The sequence below is a fragment of the Dipodomys spectabilis genome, unplaced genomic scaffold (genome assembly GCF_019054845.1).
Source record: "Dipodomys spectabilis isolate Male_0828 unplaced genomic scaffold, ASM1905484v1 ptg000106l, whole genome shotgun sequence".
NCBI classification, from domain to species: domain Eukaryota; kingdom Metazoa; phylum Chordata; class Mammalia; order Rodentia; family Heteromyidae; genus Dipodomys; species Dipodomys spectabilis.
This window is the reverse complement of record NW_024870783.1, coordinates 794,971-814,617: the sequence shown is the minus strand read 5'-3', so window position 1 is coordinate 814,617 and position 19,647 is coordinate 794,971. Positions and strand designations below refer to the sequence as shown.

General features: G+C 39.8%; 1 gene segment (V, D, J or C); it reads right to left on the bottom strand.

Annotated features, from left to right (window-relative positions):
• Nucleotides 1-19,647, bottom strand: part of LOC122114103 — a 353,243-nt gene that overhangs the window by 332,558 nt on the left and 1,038 nt on the right.

Below are 19,647 nucleotides of genomic sequence, written 5' to 3'. Positions count from 1 at the left end.
ACCATTACTATCAAGATTGTGTGGCACCTAGGCCAGAAAAACAAGTGGTCCAACTCCCACTATGATGAACATCTGGCCGCCAAGGGCATGGAGTGCATGATCTATCATCGGTCAAGCATGGCCTGGGGAAACTTGTAAGACCCTGCTGTTGCTGTTGGCGAGAGTAAGGATCTAAGACAAAAACCCCATCTTCCCAAGGTCAACTATACCCCTTGCCTCTCTCGTTTGGGAGGACAATTGGCATTTCTGGGAAACTTATCAGGATGAGTGAAGGCCGATCCTGTGAAGAGATGAGCAGTAAGCACTAACCATAGCCAGGGGAAATGTCTGATGGTATTGTGGAGGACCAGTGTTGGAGACCTTCTTGGCCAACTAGAGAAGAACCTGTGCTTTGGTTCAATTGGCCATCCCTTTCACCCTAGCATTTCACCCACCTGTCCATTCTCAAACATTTTATACTAGGTAAGGAGAGACCCCTTCCCTAGAGGGTCATTCATATCTCATATTTACATGGGTGCTATTCAGGATTCCCCAAAAGTTTCCAAAAAGTTCAAAGCCAGAAACCAAATAGCAGCTTATGAATCAGTTTTATTCTGATGATTACTATAAATAAAAATGTAGTTTGGGGACTGGAAAGTGTTTAACTATCATTCATGAAGCCCTGGGTTTTATTCCTCAGCACCACATAAACAGAAGAGGCTGGAAGTGGCACTGTGGCTCAACTGGTAGGGTGCTAGCCTTCAGCAAAAGCAGCTTAGGAACAGTGCCCAGACCCCGAGTTCAAGCAATATGACTGGCAAAAAGAAAAAAACAGGTTTGTTAAGAGTTGTTTTTTTTTAACCCATAAACTAAATGCTCTAGTAGGATGGCAATGGGAAAATTAGTTCTAGAAACCTTATCTCAAAAGGGAAGAGTTTATGTGTTGATTGGAGGCCAAAGCTGCGCAAAGGCTTAGAAGAATTGAACATTGGCAAGTAAGTTAACTATAAACTCAGATGAAGGGCTGGGAAGTTGGCCCAGTAGTAGAGTGCTTGACTTGCATGCATGAGAACCTGGGTTCGATTCCTCAGCACCATGTAAGCAGAAAAAGCCAAAAGTGGCACTGTGGTTCAAGTGGTAGAGTGCTATCCTTCAGCAGAAGAGCTGAATGACAATGCCCAGGCCCAGAGTTCAGGCCTCACAACTGACAAAAAAGAGAAAATATTAAAAACCAGGTGTTGGTGGCTCACACCTATAATACTAGCTACTCAGGAGGCTAAGATCTGAGGTTCACGGTTCAAAGCCAAGCTGGGCAGGAAAAGTCCATGAGATTCTTATTGCCAATAAACCACTCAGAAAACCAGAAGTGGTGCTGTGGCTCTAGCCTTGAGCTGAGGGACAGCAGCCAGGCCCAGAGTTCAGCCCCAAGACTTACCAAAAAAAAAAAAAAAAAAAAGCTACACCTAAAGGGTTTCCTACCAAGAGTGATGGAGTGTTTCCTATCAAGTGTGAGGGAGTCTTGGGGGTTTCTGTTTAGCAGGAAAGGTTTCCCTTCTACTTGGGAGGGGGATTGCCTTCTAGTAAGGAGGGGGCTTCTGATCAAATTGATTCAGTTTCATAATGCCCAAATAAGTGTCTAATGTTTGTCAGGTATTGACTTGTGAAAACATCCTGCATGGGGAACTCCAGTCTTAATGACCTTATGGTGACCATGCTTGGCTCCAGGGTCTCAATCCACCCTCTAGTTAATCCTATGGTATGGTTGCAACTTCAGTCTTGAAGCAGACACTCTGTGTATGACTTCCAATTTTGAGCCTACCAGGACTGAAATTGAGACTGGATAAGCGAGGTAAATACTGTGGTGATTCTGTCCACATTCTAAGTACTGCTAGAGAACTGGCAGAGAGGCCTCACAAGTGGTCCTATTTGTGCTGTCATGGATCTCAGACCCCATGGGCATGAAATGCATGATAGGTCAGTAAGACAACTTGGAACACCCTGTTGCTCTTCTCAAAAGCAAGAGTCTATTTCAAAAACCCCTGAAACTGACCAGTTCCATTCTTTCAAGGCCAACTATACCTGGGGAAAATTTGATATTTCACGGAAACTTACCTGGATGTAGTGAAGGCCAACCCTTTGAGATGAGCAATAAGCACTAATCATAGCCAGGCGAAATATCTGGTGGTATTGCAGAAGACCACTGTTGAAGATATTACTGGCCAACTGGAGTGGAATCTGTGCTTTGGTTCAATTGGCCAACCCACACCTGAAAATTCTCAAACACCTTAAATTAGGTAAGAAAAGACTTCATACTAAGTCATTCAAGAATCATAATTACAAATATGCTATTTAGGAGCCCCTAAAAATTTCCCAAAGAGCTTAAAGCTAGAAACCAGAAATAGCAGTTCAAATTAGTTTTATTCTGTTGATCTCCACAATGGATTATTCCAATATGTGCTTTTATTTATCAGCAGGGTTTGTTAATTGGAAATGCTGCTAAGGGGGGGGGGGGAACTAGGAGCCACTGGTAGGATTGAATGGGAGAAATTAGCTCTAAGTATAATACTTGAAAGGGAATCTGTGTGGTGGTTGGAGGTCAATGCTACAGAAAGACTTGCAAGGATTGAATACTGGCAAACAAGTTATCTAAAAACTCAGATGAAGCTGAGGATAATCCTTGATGCTCAAGTGGCTGAGTTTGAGAATCTGTGTTTAAAGTCAACCCAGGCAGGTAAGATGAGACTTTCCAACTAACCTGCAAAAAGATAAACTACTGGAATTGTGGCTAAAGTGGTAGCCTTGAGGGAAAAAAAGAGATGAGATCAAACACAGGACCAGCCTACAGTCTGTTAAAAAAAAAAAAAAGTTTGTGTGTCTGTGTGTGGTGGCAGATCCCTTTACTAGCTTGATGATGGAACAAGCATTTTAAAAATGAGTCATGGTGTCAATATTTACCTCTTTAGTAATTGTTTTCAGAGTAATGTGTGGATGGGTGCTTTATCTCTTGTATAAGAGGTTTTGTTCAGTGACTGAAAAACTGCCTTAACCAAACGCTCATTAATCAAAATATCCTTTGGATACTGCTGAATAGGAAAGTCAGTGCTTTAGGTAGGAAGAAAAAGTAAAACATGATGGGAGAATTATAGAAGTTAAGTCTTGAAGTGCTTGACTGATATAAGCACTGCCCTTGTAAAGGTAGTCACAACCTTACCAATGCTATTTTAGAGAAGTACTAGGGGTTGGAGTCATGGCTCTAGTGGTAGAACACCAGCTGGGTAAAAGTTGGTTATTTTTCTTTTAACATGGCCAGATGTTCTGGGGGTTGAGTATTAAAGCTTTTGACTAGTTTGCAAGGGGTCAAAAGTTAGAGCTATCATGAAAGATGATCCCAATGTTCAAATTCAGGGGAGCCAGTGGTGGGCTATCCATCCAGTGTGCTTATTCAACTTGGGCATGCAACAGACAGCAAGGCAAAGTTTACTCCTCAAAAGGCACTCTGAGTTGGTGTTTTCAGGATACCTTAATTTTCTAGGTATTTCCAACACAAATCTTCCATGCCATTCATGAGGAATCCTAGGAGTCCCTCAAGAGGAGAGACACCCTGCCATCCTGTGTGGCAGTCTCGTGCATGGGCTAAACCTGCCATCTTTGTAGCTGACAATGGACCTGAGATGTAAAATTAATCCACAACATTAGGAAGGGGTCCAAACAGGGACCCTTAGAAGCAAGCAACCTCATGCATTGGCCTCAGTAGAAAAAAATGAAACTATGAATACTTCTTTGGTGGTTGTGTGTTTGCAGGGGCTATGTGTGAGAATTGTCTTAGATTCAGACTCATAAATTCTTTGTGACTAAGAGTCTTAACCTGCAACTTCATTTTTCCAGCTGGGTAAGAATGAAATGTTGGATATGGAGTCATCTCTGAGGAAAATCTCTAGTAAGGGAGTTAAGAAAAGGGATGAACAGGAGGTAAAATAAACCTCAAGATAAGTATTCATATTTTTTTTCTTTCTTGTGATTGTTTCTAACATATTTATAAGATCATTGCTTTGTATGTTCCTCCCCCACGGTATAACCCCTTCTTACACTGTATTTGATGTTGGTATACTTTGTGGAGGGGAATGGCAAAAACAAATCGTTTAAATAGGGATACAGGTGCACCTATTGCGACAATGAGATGTACAAGTCGTTATGTAGAAAAAAAAAACTTTATAACTTTTTTTGGGGGGGAGGGAGATGGGAAGGGATTGGGTAGAGTAAACAAAGGAGGAGGCAACAATGCTTGATAAGAAATGTACTCATTATCTTGCCCATGTAATTGTAACCCCTCTGTATGGTATTTTCACAATAAAAAAAAAAAGCAGTCTGAAGTGCAGAGTGCACTAAAAAAAAATTACTCTCATTTCAGCATGTCTCTGTGATTTGAGAATTCTAAACCTAGGAAGCCCAAGAAAATTGAATCTAAGAAGGCCCTCTCAGACATTCTTTATATTCTTGTCTTTTGGGAGAAATTGGGGAAAGATATGAAAATATGTTTTTAGGCTGATTTTTATTTTTGACCTCTATATTTAATGTGCACTTGTTAAATCTTGTATATCCCTGTCTCTATGTAAATAGCTTCAGAAGGATCTGTTACAGGCATTCAGTAATTAACTGATTTAATAGCAAAAGGTTCTTGAAATTTGGTTATTTACAATGTTCCAGGTCTAACAAGTTATTGTTGCTATTACATTAAAAAAAACCATGTAGGATTACTTTTTCCTGGATATTTAAAAGAATGTTATGTAAGTTTGAAAGTTTTATAAAAGGAAAAACCAGCAAGTAGAGGAAACATGGGAATGATGAGTACATGTTTTTGGAATAGTTCTCTAATAAGCCAGTCAAGATTGTTTCAAGGGCTAGGAAGGCAGCTTAAAGGTAGAGTGCTTGCCTTGCATGCATGAGGCCTTGGGTTCAGTTCCTCAGCACCACACAAGTAGAAAAAAGCCAGAAATGTTGTTGTGGCTCAAGTGGTAGAGCGCCAACCTTGAGTTGAAGAGCTGAGGGGCAGTGCCCAGGCCCAGAATTCAGGCCCCATTACCGACAAAAAAAATTTTCAAACAGCCTTGGGTGAGGAAAATGGGGTGGGGCAAGGGATGATTTAACATCTAACAATTGTGTAAAACTAAAAAAAAATTAATGGGAGGGCTGTTGTCAGACCTTATCAAACATGAATGTCAGAACTTAGAATGCCAGGACAACCTCAGCCTGGATATGTCATAACCTTCCTTTTTTTCTGTATTTTTTTTATTGCAAAAATGATGTGCTGAGGGGTTACAGTTGTGTGAGCAAGATAATGAGTATATTTACTATTATAAATATAAACTCTGTGTATACCCTGGATCTTCCAGGGTAATTGAAGAGGTGGGAACCACATGACCTCAGTTGAGCCAGGCCCACTACTTAGTCAGCTCAAACCTGCCAACTAATAATGAGCAAAGTTGGATCATCAAAGGAAAAAATTCAATCAAAAAGCAACTTTAAGTCCTAGAAAGGTGTCTGGTATTGCAGAGGACCAGTATTGGAGACCTTACTGGACAACTTGGTTGGAAACTGCACTTTGGTTCAACATACATTCATTTTAATTATTGAGAATGGCCAGGTTGAGAAAATGCTAACATCAAGTAAGGAGCGAGATTCATCCCCAGAGAGTCTTCCAAACGTCATATTTGTGTAGATGCTATTGGGGTCTCCCAAAAAGTTCCTAATCTAAACCTGCTATTTGATTTCTAGCTTTAAACTGGTAATACCTATAAAATGTAGATTGGGTTAGATCCATTAGTTGATTGGATTAGATTTATTATCAGCAGAGTCTTGGTAATTATACTAGACACTATCAAGGTAAAAACAGAACAACTAAGTGCCACTAGTAGGATGGCATTGAAAGACTAGATCTAGGTATATAGGCTGGAAAGGGAATTATCTCTGTGGTGATTAGAAACCAGTGCTGCACAAAGGCCTTACATTGATTGAAGGCTGGCAAAAGGTTTACCATTTACTAGCTTGTTGATCAATAATTTGGAAGACAAAGGAATGGTGCTGTCCAAATTTGCCTCTAGCACTTGTTTTCATAGCAATGCCTCTGTTGGTGGTTGTAAGAATGAGGGCAAAACAAACACCCATTTCTTAAATATTCTCCCTTTAGATACTGCTGAATGGGAAAATCTGTTAAAGCAGAGGAGGTTTGAAAAAAGATAAAACAAGGCAGGACTGTAGGAGTTAGAATCTTTTCTACCAAAGTGCTTGACATAAATACTGCCTTTTAAAGGATAGCTGCTATCTTACAAGAAGCTAAGACTGCTTTTCTGACAAACTTTGACCAGATATCCTGGTTTTATCTAGTTTGAAAGTTTATCTGAGCAAGAAAGATTATGATCCCAAAGTTCTGATGAGTGAGAGACATGGTGGACTGCGTGCTCAGCATGCTTGCTTGGCTTCCTGTCAGTATCAGATTCTTTGGCAGAAGTAAATTATGCCTTGCTGGGTTCCTTTCAAGTTGGGATATCAGGTGTCACATAGGAGAAAACATCAAGGTATTTCCAACAACTGTTCTGATGAACTTAAACTCCTTATTTGGGATAGATTTGGAAAAGCACAAGTTAAAACTATATTAATTATACAAAGGGATTTTACTGTTACTTCTATGTATACAAGGTGTACTTTTAAGAGAATTTGATCACTCTTCCTCTTTTTATGGCCAGCTTTATGGAACATACTTCAATAATCTTCATCTCCATCACTTTCACCTTTCCTGTTCCCCATCTGGCTGGTTATTGCTCCAGTCTGAGGGTTCTTGTTTGCCTTTTATATCTTTTGCATAATTTATTGTAAGTAAAAATACTTACAGAAAATAGACTAAAGAGTGTGCTAACAAGGTTAAAAAGTCTTAGAATGGAAGAAGCATTATGTTAACTGGGATATGCCTATCTTCAAACTTTTCTGTTTTCATTCTTTCCAATGAGGGGCCTGCTTTCAAATCTGTAGTGTTTATTACTATGTTCTGTTTAACCATTGAATCATAAGCATCTCCCATTACTTATTCTGAAAATGTAGGCACCCATTGGTGGTGAGCCTGCCTGTTAGTGAGCAAGGGTAGTTTTCATTTTATTGGAACTTTGGTTGTGGTTATCAGTTTATCTGCTTCTCCCTCTGCAATCTTTTTTTCACTCTGCAGTCTTTCCTGGAATAAAGCTGAGCAGCGGCAGAGCAAGTAGTCAAATGCTATGTTCACTCAGTGTGCTAGTCAGCAATCTGCAAAGTAGGTATGTGCTCAAGGTGGTCCTTTGAGGCATGGTGAGAAACTACTTAAGTTGTACATACACACCAGGAAGTAATCTGTCTTTAGCAGTGATGTCATGAATACAAGATTTTGAAAATATTTTGGGGACTTCTCTACAATTAGGCTGGAGTTAATTTGGTGTTGCTATTAGAAATACATGATAGTTATCTTAGAAAGGCTTATTTTGGCTCAAAAATTTTGAGGTTCCAATCTATAATTGGGCAGACCTACTGTGTTAAGGCCTCCTATGTGGAGGATTGGGATGACATGATGGGTATATGGTGTAGGAAAACTATTCAGTTCGTGTTCAAGAAAAATCTGGGGTCCTATTTCTCACTTCAAGGACACACCCTACATAACCAGAAGACCTCCCATGACACATCCTAAATAACCAGAAGACCTCCCACTAGGTCTTCTGGTGCAAATTCTCATTTGCACCATCTCCAAGAAGCTAAGCTGAGTCTTTAAAACACAGGCATTAGGTGGACACTTAAGATCCAGCCTATAGCATTACTTTATGAACAGTAATGTGCATATAAATTATTTGGGAATTTTAAATGTAGCTTCAGATTCAATGGGGCTGGAGCTGCTGAGAATTTTTGAGTTTCTAATAGGTTCTATATTAACACATGTTTCGGTTTGGGGATTTGTTTTTGAGTAAAACTGTTCTTTGTACTGCATTTGTGCCATAAGCTTCAAGTTTTCAGTTAGTATCTTAACATTGGAGGAATGAGAACAAGCAAAAGAAGATACATAGCTATTAGGCCCCTAAAAGCCACAGAAGATTGGCAAAGAGGTAGCTTAAACACTAGCACAGGTTTATTTGGAAGAAAAGTCTACAGAGTTAGCCCTGGCTGGTCAATTGAATAAACTATCTTTTAAGATACTGGTCGGCATCTGTGACTTTGTCCAGGGGGTCAGTCCACTTCATCTGGATGCCCCAGTGTGATCCTATTCTCACCTGAACAGGACGACCCCTGTCATGACCTGACTCCTGTGTCAGGGGACAGGCACCATGGGCGCACCTAGTGGAAGGCCTCTGAGAGCCATTCTTCAGCCCCAGGTGCCCTTGCTCTGTGGAACCCCTGAAATGGACTCTGGAGTTTGTTCTACCATTAAGTTTCTGCCTGTCACCATCATGTAAAAACATAAATGAGTTGTTTTAAACTCCCAAGAAAAGTCATCAAGTTTTGGTGTTAGCAAAAACTTGAAAATTATCTACAGTTCCTCTTCAAAATAATGCAATAATCCTTTACATTTTTGATAAATCAGATAATCTGATTGCAATGAACAGCTTAATGCATTAAAACACCAGATCTTTGGTTTTCTGTAATATCCGAGTTACTATTCACTGGCAGAAATTTCTTCCTGTGGTCTGGCCTCAGTCCCTCCTTCAGTTAGAAATGTACTCTCTCCCCTTTTCCCTGGGAAAAGAATAGCCATGGGTACAAAACTGTGAAATCAGAAAAAAAAATTATTGATAAAGGGCAAAAATCTTCTGTTAAAGAAAAACCCCAGACAAAGGCTGACCAGTAGTCAGCTTTTGTCCCTTCCCCATCCTTGACAAAAAGCAAAAGAACATCGCTCCCTCACTCAAGTTTTCCAAACTGGCAGCTTTGCAAAAGGCTATTGACAACCTGAGGCTTATTATCAGCTGCATTAAATTGCTGTGTTAGGAGCTTATAATAAAAATAATTTCTAAAGTAGTGTCAATAGCTTTGATATTATTGATCATGCTGACCAAATCAAGATTATGTTTTGCCTATGCTCCTGTGACTCAAGGCTATGTTTCTGCCATGTTTTGCTTCTGTAACCTTGCTTGCTTGCCTCAGTAACAAGGCTTTAACCCACCAATTGAAGACCAGGGCTGAGTGGTTCCACTATGACTGGCCTATTTCAAATTATTACATATGATATTACCATAAAAAAACAAATTTAAAGGTCATATAACTGTAACCAATGGAAAATATGCCAAACCTGCCTTGCATGGCTTGTCTATATAACTCTATGTAACTTAGCCCTATAAAAATGCATCCTACCCTGAGCTCAAGACTGTTCTCCTACTTTCCCAGTGGTAGGAAGTGGTCCCATGTGGTGGTAATAAAGTGCCTAAGTCCTTTAACTGGGTTTCCTGAAGTCTCTTTTGGATCCAGGATATAATAGATGTAGGCCCAGTGCGATCCAGGACCCCAGGCCTTGACAAGCTCAGGGACTTTGGACTGGTGCCCAGAAGGGCCACTCCCTAGGGGACAGCTGTGGAGAGAAGTTCCTAGCAGGAACTTAGAACTCAAAAACCTCTAGAGTTAAGTTGAAAAGCCTGGCCAGGTGTAGTGGAAGGGGCAAAAGGGGAGGTGGGATGCAGGAGAACTCCGAGCCCCGGAGGAGATTGGGATGCCTCTCTCCCCAGTGGAGGCAGATTAGGGTTCTTAACCTGGAGTCTGGCCTCAATTGGCTTGTCTTATTTGTTCTGTCTCTCTCTGTTGGAGGTGCCTTCTGGTGCTGTTTGCTTAGGTCTCTCTGATCATTTGTTTGGCTACCTGTCTGTCTGTTTTACTTGACATTCCTGTCTAAATTTCTGAGAACCACAAGCATTGGAGAAAGGGATGAGATGGACAATCTCCTGTCAAATCTATGTCTCCAACCCCAACCCCAGATGTTGGAAAAATCTTGGGATGAGGTGGAGAATCTCCTCTCAAACTTGGGTCTCCATTCTGGTGCTGATAAAATTCCAAGGGGGAAAGCTTATTTGGCCCAAGCAGGAAAAGTAAGAAACAACTTCTGTTTAAGCTAATTCTGAGATCACTGATTGCTTTCTTTTTACAGAAAAGCACCAAACTTCTTTATCCATCACTTTTGGAAATGCTTTTAAATCACTTTTCTTATTTTCAGGAAAAAGTCAGAGCATATGAGTACTGTTGTCCAAGGTCATCTCTGCACTCTCTGCCAGGTAGATTGGCCCTCCCTTAATGTAAACTGGCTGCAGGAGAGCTCCTCTAAACTAACCCCTCTCTTCTAGTTCACAGAGTTATTTGGGGGCTCTCAGTCACCAAATCAGGTCCCCTAAATGCCAGAGCTCACCATTCTCTGAAAAAACCCCAGACAATTATTCAAGTTATTAAAATCTGTTATTTTTGTTTATTTGGGAATCTCTGGGGGAATAAAAGTTCCAGCTCTGTCTGGGCCTGGTCATAGACCTGCTCTGTTTTGTCCGTGTTGCAACAGTCAAGCGGTGGGCATGGAAGGTTGCAAGACCTTACAAGCTTCAGGCTGCATTTTCCTGCAGAGGCAGCCAGAGGTGAGGGCATAGACAGTTTGAGCCTAGTTTGGACATTTGGCTTTTCCAAAGAGTTAAAAAAATGTAAAATGGTCTTGTCTAAAAAAAAATTGGATAAAAGATAGGCCAGTTCAGTTTCAGGTGACTCCCACCTAGCCTTCCTCCAGCTGAAGGTATTCACAAGGCCAATTGGTAAAATGCCTTGCTAAACAAGCAAGCCCTAAATGAAGCTCAGCAAAGTACTTTGTTTAACAAATCTTTAGATAAAGATTCTGGAAAATGTAAGACTGATTTTCATTTTTGTGCACTTTAAGGTTTGTGTAAGTATGTTGGAACATGTTCAAGATGAAAATCAGCATGCTGTAAAAAAAGTTTAAACTCTAAGGAAGGTCATCAGATTTGGATGCCAAATGTCTTAAAGGATTATTGTATTGTTTTAAACAGGAAGTTTAGTTAAACTTTCTAAGAATTCTTTAATTTACAAATCAAAATGTTTATTTTAAAATTCAGTATTTAAAAATGCAAAGGCTGTTTACACTGTAATCAAGTTATCTGACTCAACAAAAAAGGCATTAGCTGTTTGGGATTTAGTTCCCTCTGCTAAAACTTGGGGATACTATTAGAAATTTAAATACAAAGGTTTATTTAACACTGTCAAAGATTTTACTGGTCTGTCTGTCTAAAACTATTTTATTCAAGAACCAAGAGAAAAAAAAAAGGAAATATGTAGACTCCAATAGAAGACCTATTTTTAGAGGTGAGGGATGTACAGGCAGACGTGCAGCTCAGCCAGTCATGCAGGGTGGGACAGGTGCTGGGGGGAGTCCACGCATTGTGGAAGAGGGCAAGCTGGCACAAAGGCAGCTCCACTAACCCTAAAGAGTTGGGTGTATGCCCATTCCTTAGGAGGGGACGTGTGGCCTATCTTTGTCCTGTCCCTTTCTCTTGCAGATAGACACTGGAAACAGAATGGTAAAAATGAGTGATGTCATGATCTGATTGGTATTCCTAAAACTGCCACTTGGATGTATTAACATTGAAAAAGACTTAAAAATATGGTTAGAAAGTTTATCAGTATGTAATTTGCTTTCAAAGATGTTCTGCAATTGGATATGTTTTTTGAAAGGCATATAAGTGGGCTGGGAAGGTGGCTCAGTGGTAGAGCACTTGCCTTGCATGCGTGAGGCCCTGGGTTCGATTCCTCAGCACCACATAAACAAAAAGCTGGAAGAGGCGCTGTAGCTCAAGTGGTAGAGTGCTAGTCTTGAGCTGAAGAGCTGAGGGACAGCACCCAGGCCTAGAGTTCAGGCCCATGACCAGAACCCCCTCCCCAAAAATAGTCATATAGGTGTTAAGTCTAGCTTCTTGGTACAGTACTGGTGATTGCATCAACACAAAACAGTCATTTGAATTCAAAAGTTTTTAATATATATCTGTTTTAAAATGAGCAGCCAAGAGGCAATGAGTGGTACCTATCCTCAAGATTTCAAAGGATTTTTCAAAATGCAAATGAAAACTAAAATATAAAATGTTAAAGCAGAGATTAATAAAAGGCTTCAAAAATTAGGACTGGTAAGTCTTTAGCCCACTTATTTCTTGGACAGGTGTTTGTTTGAGGTTTGTGTTGGGGGATTTAACTTTTTGAGTTCCAGCTACATTTTAGCTATGAGACCCTTGTCAGTTGTGTGGCTAGTGAAGGCCTTTTCCCAATCCATGGGCTTTCTGTTGATCTTGCTAGCTATGTCCTTTGCCATGCAGAAGCTCTGCAATTTCATGCAATACCATTTGTCCAACCTTTCTTTCATTTGTTGTGTTTCTAGGTATCTAGTAACAAAATTTTGGCCTGTGCCAAGGAGATCTAGGGTTTCTCCTATTCCATCCTGTAATGTTTTCAGACTCTGAGGTCTTTGATACTTTTAGAGTTGATTCTGGTGCAGGGTGATATCTAAGGATCTAGCCTTAGTTTTCTACCAGTAGTTAACCAATTTTGCCAGCACCATTTACTGAAGAGGCTGCATGCTTCCATTCTATTTTTTTAGCCCCCTTATCGAAGATTAAATGGCTATAGGTCTGTGGGTTCATTTCTGGGTTTTCAATTCTATTCCATTGGTCCTGAGGTCTGTTCTTGTGCTAGTACCAAGCTGTTTTGATTACTATGGCTTTGTAGTAGAGTTTGAAATTTGTTATTGATATTCCTCCAGCGCTGTTCTTTGTGTTAAGGATCACTTTTGCTATTCGGGGTCTTTTATTGTTCCATATGAATTTTTGGATTGCCTCTTCTATTTTCCTGTAGAATGAGGTTGGAATATTGATAGGTATTGCATTGAATTTGTAGATAGCCTTGGGCAGTATTGCCATTTTCATGATGTTGATCCTTCCAATCTAGGAACATGGGAGATTTTTCCACTTTCTAATTTCTCTTTTGCTTCCTTTTTCAAGTTTTTAAAGTGGGTTCCTCATAGAGAGACTCCACTTAGAGCTCCCCTGTGACCCAGCAATCCCACTTTTGGGCATTTACCCAAATGAACACAAACAAGGCTGCACTAAAGCTACCAGCACAACTATGTTTATTGCAGCATTATTTACCATAGCTAAGATATGGAGCCAACCCAGATGCCCCTTAGTAAATGAATGGATCAAGAAAATGTGGTATATATGCGCAATGGAATTCTATGCCTCTATCAGAAAAAAGACATTGCCCCATTGGTTAAGAAATGGAAAGACTTGGAAAAAATTATATTGTGAAGTAAGCCAGGCCTAAAGAAACATAGCTTGATAAAAAAAAAAATGTACTCATTATCTTGCCCATGTAATTGTAACCCCTCTGTACAGTATTTTCACAATAAAAAATAAAAATTAAAAAAGAAACATAGGTCCCATTGTTTCCCTTATTTTCAATAACTAGTACATGTCTGACACAAGCAGAAACAGTCAGATACGTTGATGTTAGGTGAAATGAACCCCAAGATAAGGACTCAAATAGTTTTTCTTTCATGCTATTGTTTCTAACATATTCATAAGATGATTTCTTTGTTATTTTGTATGTCCCTCCCCCATGGCGTGGGGCGGGGGAATGGGAAGGTATTGTAAGGGGAAACAAAGGAGGAGCCAACAAATGTACTCATCACCTTGCCCATGTAATTGTAACCCCTCTGTATGGTATTTTCACAATAACAAAAAAAAAGAAAAAAAAACCCTTTGAACTTTAAAAAAAAAAAATTAGGATTGGATGGCCTGGGAAGGTGGGTGGGCAGCGAAGGTGGCTTAGTGGTAGAGTGCTTGCCTAGCATGCATCGAACCCCGAGTTCAATTCCTCACTACCACGTATTCAGAAAAAGCAGGAAGCAGTGCTGGGGCTCAAATAGAGTACTAGCCTTGACAAAAGAAGCTCAAGGACAATGCCTATGCCCTGAGTTAAAGCCCAAGGACTGGCAAACAAAAATGGAGATGAATTCCTGGTTATAAAGTTTGAAAGTAAAATTGTTCTTAACATTTGTCTCAAAATGCAAAAAGGCAAAATTAAGATTACCAAAATAATTGCTTAATTGCTATTTCAGTTTGCTCTTAAAAGTTTTTTTTGTAACGTTCTCAGCAGGCCTACAAAAAGGAGTGAGGATTCTTACAATTTTGTCAGATATAACTTTCAGCCTCTAATAAGTTCTAGTAGACCATGCCTTAAAAAACTATTTCTAATGACCATCTTTCTTGCTTTTAATTATACTAAATGTGGCCTTTTGTTTAGACTTGTTGATCTGAGAACTGTGGTTCAAAGCCAGCCTGGGCAGAGAAAGGGCCCTGTGAGATTATCTTTAATTGGTCAGCAGAAGAGTTGCTTTGGGGCTCAAAGTGGCAGAGTGCTAGCCTTGAACTCAGGGCCTGAGCATTATCCCTCATCTCTCCAGCTCAAGTCCAGTGATTAAGGAAAATGCCAAGATGTATGTACCCCAGCATGAAGAAAGACACTCCTGGGACCCTGGCAATGATGAAACATCCAGAGGCAGTTATAAGCCACTGCTCGGATGGCAGAGATCGTATCAGATCCTGATTGGCTCTTCAAAAATTGAGGGGCTGGGAAGGTGGCTCAGTGGTAGAGCACTTGCCTTGCATGCATGAGGCCCTGGGTTCAATTCCTCAGCACCACATAAGCAAAATAAAAAAGCGGGAAGTGGCACTGTGGCTCAAGTGGTAGCGCACTAGCCTTGAGCTGAAGAGCTGAGGGACAGCGCCCAGGCCCAGAGTTCAGGCCCCAAGACCGGTCCATTCCCCCCCCCCCCAAAAAAAATGTTCAGAGCCAGGAAGTCATGGGAAAGTAAATGGTAATCATGCCTTTCTAAATGTCTGTCTGCTTCATAACTGGGCAAGAATGTGCCAGTCATCTAAGTGGGTTGTAAAAAGTGGGGGATAGTTTAAATCCCCAAATTAGGACTTTGAGCAGATACAGGGAATAACTGTTGGAGACTTCTTAAATTACAGGAGAGGTTCATTTTGCCTAACATCATCTTATCTGATCTTTTCAGCTTGTCTCAGACATATACTAGTTATTGCAAATAAGGGAAACCATGATGAAGAGTTATAGTAACTCCATTTGAAGATCAAATCCCCTGAGCTGTGCTGCCCTCAGAGTAACCCCCAAAGAGAAAGTTGTCGGAAAAATCCCAGGTTGCCACCAACCCTGCCCATCCTTAAGGAACAGAACAGTTGCCTAAGTGTTCCATCAGAAAAAGGGAAGTACCATCAGGGTTGACTTAAACCCCATGAACTTGTGAACTTGCTTGTGTGGAAACCCACTAAACTTGTTTGTTTCATACTATAAAAGCTGTGCTAATTTTGTGGTCAGGGCCCCTTAGCTTCACCGGGTACTTGAGTGCACGGAGGACCAAGCTTGAGCTTGCAATAAACGACTCTTTGCTGCTTGCAAAGAGTCTGGTGGTCTGTGAGGGGCATCCGAAATTGGGTACTTCAATGGGATCTATGTTTCTTTGGGCCCAGCTTACTTCACTAGATAAGGACACAAGTGGTTTTTTTCTTTCTTGCTATTGTTTCTAACATATTTATAAGGTGATAGTTTTGTTGCATTTTATGTCTCTTCTCCCACAGTAAAACCCCTGTTTTCACTGTATTTGCTGTTGGTATACTTTGGGGAGGGGAAGGGAAAAAAAACCCAAACTGTTTAGGGATATAGGTGGACCCATTTTAACAAGGAGATGTGCAAAATCCTATGTTGAAAAACAAACTTTACAACTTTGGCGCTGGGGTGGGGGTGTAGTTGTGGAGATGGGAGGGAAGGGATGGTAGGGGAAAAACAAAGGAGGAGGCAATAATGCTTGATAAGAAATGTACTCATTACCTTGCTCATGTAATTGTAGCCCCTCTGTATGGTATTTTCACAATAAAACTTGTATATATATTAATATTAAAAATTAGTTATATATATTAATATTAAATAATTACAGAAGGGAACAGCCCAGGGAAAAATTCAGATCTCTTACAGAAAAAAAATCAATGATTTCATGTACATAAGAGTAAAAGTGGGGAATGAAGTAAGGAGGTCAGATCTGACTGGTGCCATATTGGCCACATGGTAGGTGATAGGGTCCGGTATCTTGTCTTCATGCTGGGGGGAAGGAAAATGCCTCCACCCATCATCTGACTCCCAGGTGATGGATATGCCCAGATCCCTGGAGGCAGGGGCAAGCACTTGGCTGATAGAAATTACCAGTCCCAGGCACTGGACTGGTAGATTAATAACCTGTGGACCTGTCTCCTGCTGAGACCCTATTTAGGCCCAGCCCAGCCCAGCTGCCATTATGCCATGCCACATGTGTCTCTGTGATCATGTCTTGTCTTCTGACTCATCTCCAGTCATCATGGCATCATAATTCAGCTCTCCATTGGAGTTGAATTGGTTTGTTGGTTTTGTTTTTGTTCTTTCTTTCCTCTCTGGCCTGTTTCCTAATCATGTTTTGTGTATTTGAGGGCTTCAGGCCTTTGTGAAAATGGATGGCCAGTGGCCTGCTAACTGTGTAATAAAGACTCCAATATTCCATCTACCTAAATGTGGCTTTTAGGATGCTTCACCTTAGAATATGCCTAGTGAAGAACTTCTTCCAGTCTGTGGGCTTTCTATTTATCTTGCTAACTATGTCTTTTGCCATGCAGAACCTCTGCAGTTTAATGCAGTCCAATTTATTCAATCTTTCTTTGATTTGTTGTGATTCCAGGCCTTTATTAAGGAAGTTTTGACCCATGTCAAGGAGCCCTTGTGTTTGCCCTGTTCCTCCCTGTAATATTTTCCAGATATCTACTTTTACCTAAAAGTCTTTGATCCATTTGGAGTTGATTCTGGTTTCAGGGCTCTATACAAAGATCTAACTTTAGAAAGACATTTTTTAAAATGAAAACACAGATTTCCTTTTTTCTAAAATCAACTCTTGGTTTAACCCTTGTTTTACATTCTTTATATTCTTACACTGATTTATGCTAGCAGATACATGCATTATAAATTTGTTTGCTTTGTATTTACAACATTAAGAAAATGTTAATTAATTTTCTGAAATTTTCCTTACTACAGACCTTGGGAGGCTATTTGCATTCCTTTTAAGTAGCATTTCTTAAAAGTTCTGAGAATACAGATGAACTCTGTGCCACTTTATAAGCTAGTGTATTTGTGAAAGTGTTTCTGTAAGGTACAAGTTCTGAGTAGTCATAGTTTCTTTTGTTCTTGTGCTTTATCTCCTTTGGCATTTCCTTCAGTTGATGGAAATTATGGTAAGCATAAGTACAAACTATCTTCAGTGTATTTCTTAAAACTGGCTCCAAAACTTGACATACAAAAGCAACTGTGATTTGGATCCACAGGTTGAATATCTCTTCTTCTGAGACAGGGCAGGTATCAGAATTGGGAAATAAAAATCTCATACTGAGTAGGTAGGACAGAAGTAGAAGACTTTGTAGATGGCAATACTGCCAAAGGCTATCTACAAATTCAATGCAATACCTATCAATATCCCAACCTCATTCTTCAATGAAATAGAAGAAGCAAACCCAAAATTCATTTGCAACAAGAAAAGACCCCAAATATCAAAAACAATCCTTAACAGAAAGAATAGAGAAATATCAATAACAAATTTCAAACTACTACAAAGCCATAGTAATCAAAACAGCTAGATATTGGTAAAAGAACAGACCTGAGGACCAATGAATAGAACTGAAGACCCAGAAATGAACCCACAAACCTATAGCCACTTAGTCTTCAAAAATAGAATGGAAGAAAGAGGGCCTCTTCAGTAAATGGTACTGGCAAAATTGGTTAAATGCCTGTAGGAAACTTAAGGCTACATCTTTATATACCACTGAAGTCTTTGATCCATTTTGAAGGTGATTCTGGTGTATGAAGTCAAAGCAGACACCCTGAAAACATTACAAGCATAGGAGAACTCTAGGTATCCTTGGCACAGGCCAAAATTTTCTTAGTAAAGACCCACAAACACAACAAATCTAAGAAAGGTTGGACAAATTTTATTGCATGAAACTGCAGAGCTTCTGCATGGCAAAGGACATAGCTAGCAAGATCAAAAGAAAACCCATCCATTGGGAGAATATCTTCACTAACCATACAATGGACAAGGGCCTCCTATCTAAAATATACTTAGAGCTCAAAAAATTAAATCCTCCAACAATAAATCCTCAACCTCCTGATTAACAAGTAGGCTAAAGACCTAGCGCCTCTGAAGAAATAAGAATGGCCAATAGACACATGAAGAAATGTTCAATTTCTCTAGCGATGAAATGCAAATCAAAGGAGCTTTGAGATTCCACCTCCCCCTAGTTAGAATGGCTAGAATCAAGAAATCTAATAACAGGTGCTGGAGGGGATGTGGCCAAAAGTGAACCCTACTACATTGTTGGTGGGATTATAAACTTGTTCAACTACTTTGGAAAGCAATTTAGAGGTTCCTCAAAAGACTCCACATTGAGCTCCCCTATGACCAGCAATCCCACTTTTGGGCATTTTCCCAAATGCCAAAAGGTGAGTTGAGGGATGGGAAGGAGTGGGGGGATTAGTTGTATTTGGAGAAGGAAGGGATGGAGGGGAAAAATAAAGGAGGAGGCATCAATGCTCAATAGGAAATGAACTCATTACCTTACTCATGTAACTGTAACTCCTCTGAACAGTATTTTTACAATTAAAAATGTATAAAAAAACATGACTACTGTCAGATTATATATGGGACCCATGTTTTTCCTTACTAAATCTCCACAATCTAGGTTCCCCAGATCTTGCTTTAAGTCCTGATCTGTAGGTGATTAACTACATGATTTAACACTGTTACTTTGTTGCCTGTGGATAAATTAGAACAGAATAGAAAAATGTGTAATGATGTGATCCAACAGAGAAGGTTGAGCAGATTGGGAGACACGATATCACTCCCATCTCCCTTTAAACTCCCTTTCAACACTAGGCAAAATCAGTTGTAGGAATGCAAGTTAGCATAGCCAGTATTGAGGACAATAAGGAAGTTACTAAAATACCTAAAAAGAGATATACCAGATGATTTGGCTACCTCACTCCTGGGAAAACATCTGAAGGAAATAATGCCAACATACAAAAGTGATATTTATAAAGGGATTTCTGCATATATATAGATTTATTTTGATACTGTTATCACTAGAGAATATTTGAAATTGATCAATTGTGCTAGAATCAATTAGAAAGTAGTGATGAATTGATCCATATATGTATGTATGTCTGTGTATATGTATATATATACATATATATGTATATATACAGAACATATATAAAGACACATGAAATTCTGTAATCCCCAGCAAAAAGAATGGACCTGCAGGACATTCTGATAAAACAGGAAAAACAAAAGGCCATTATGTATGGTCTTTCTCATTCAAACAAAATTAAAATAAAGTAATTATGTGGATATGAAAAGGGCTCCAGTTCAGGAGGCAGGAGGGTGAGCACAGGGGAAAAGTAGAAGGACATGATCAATGTACATAATAGATGTATATGGAAAATCCTAGAATCTTATAAATAGATACTGCTAAAATATGTTAATACAAT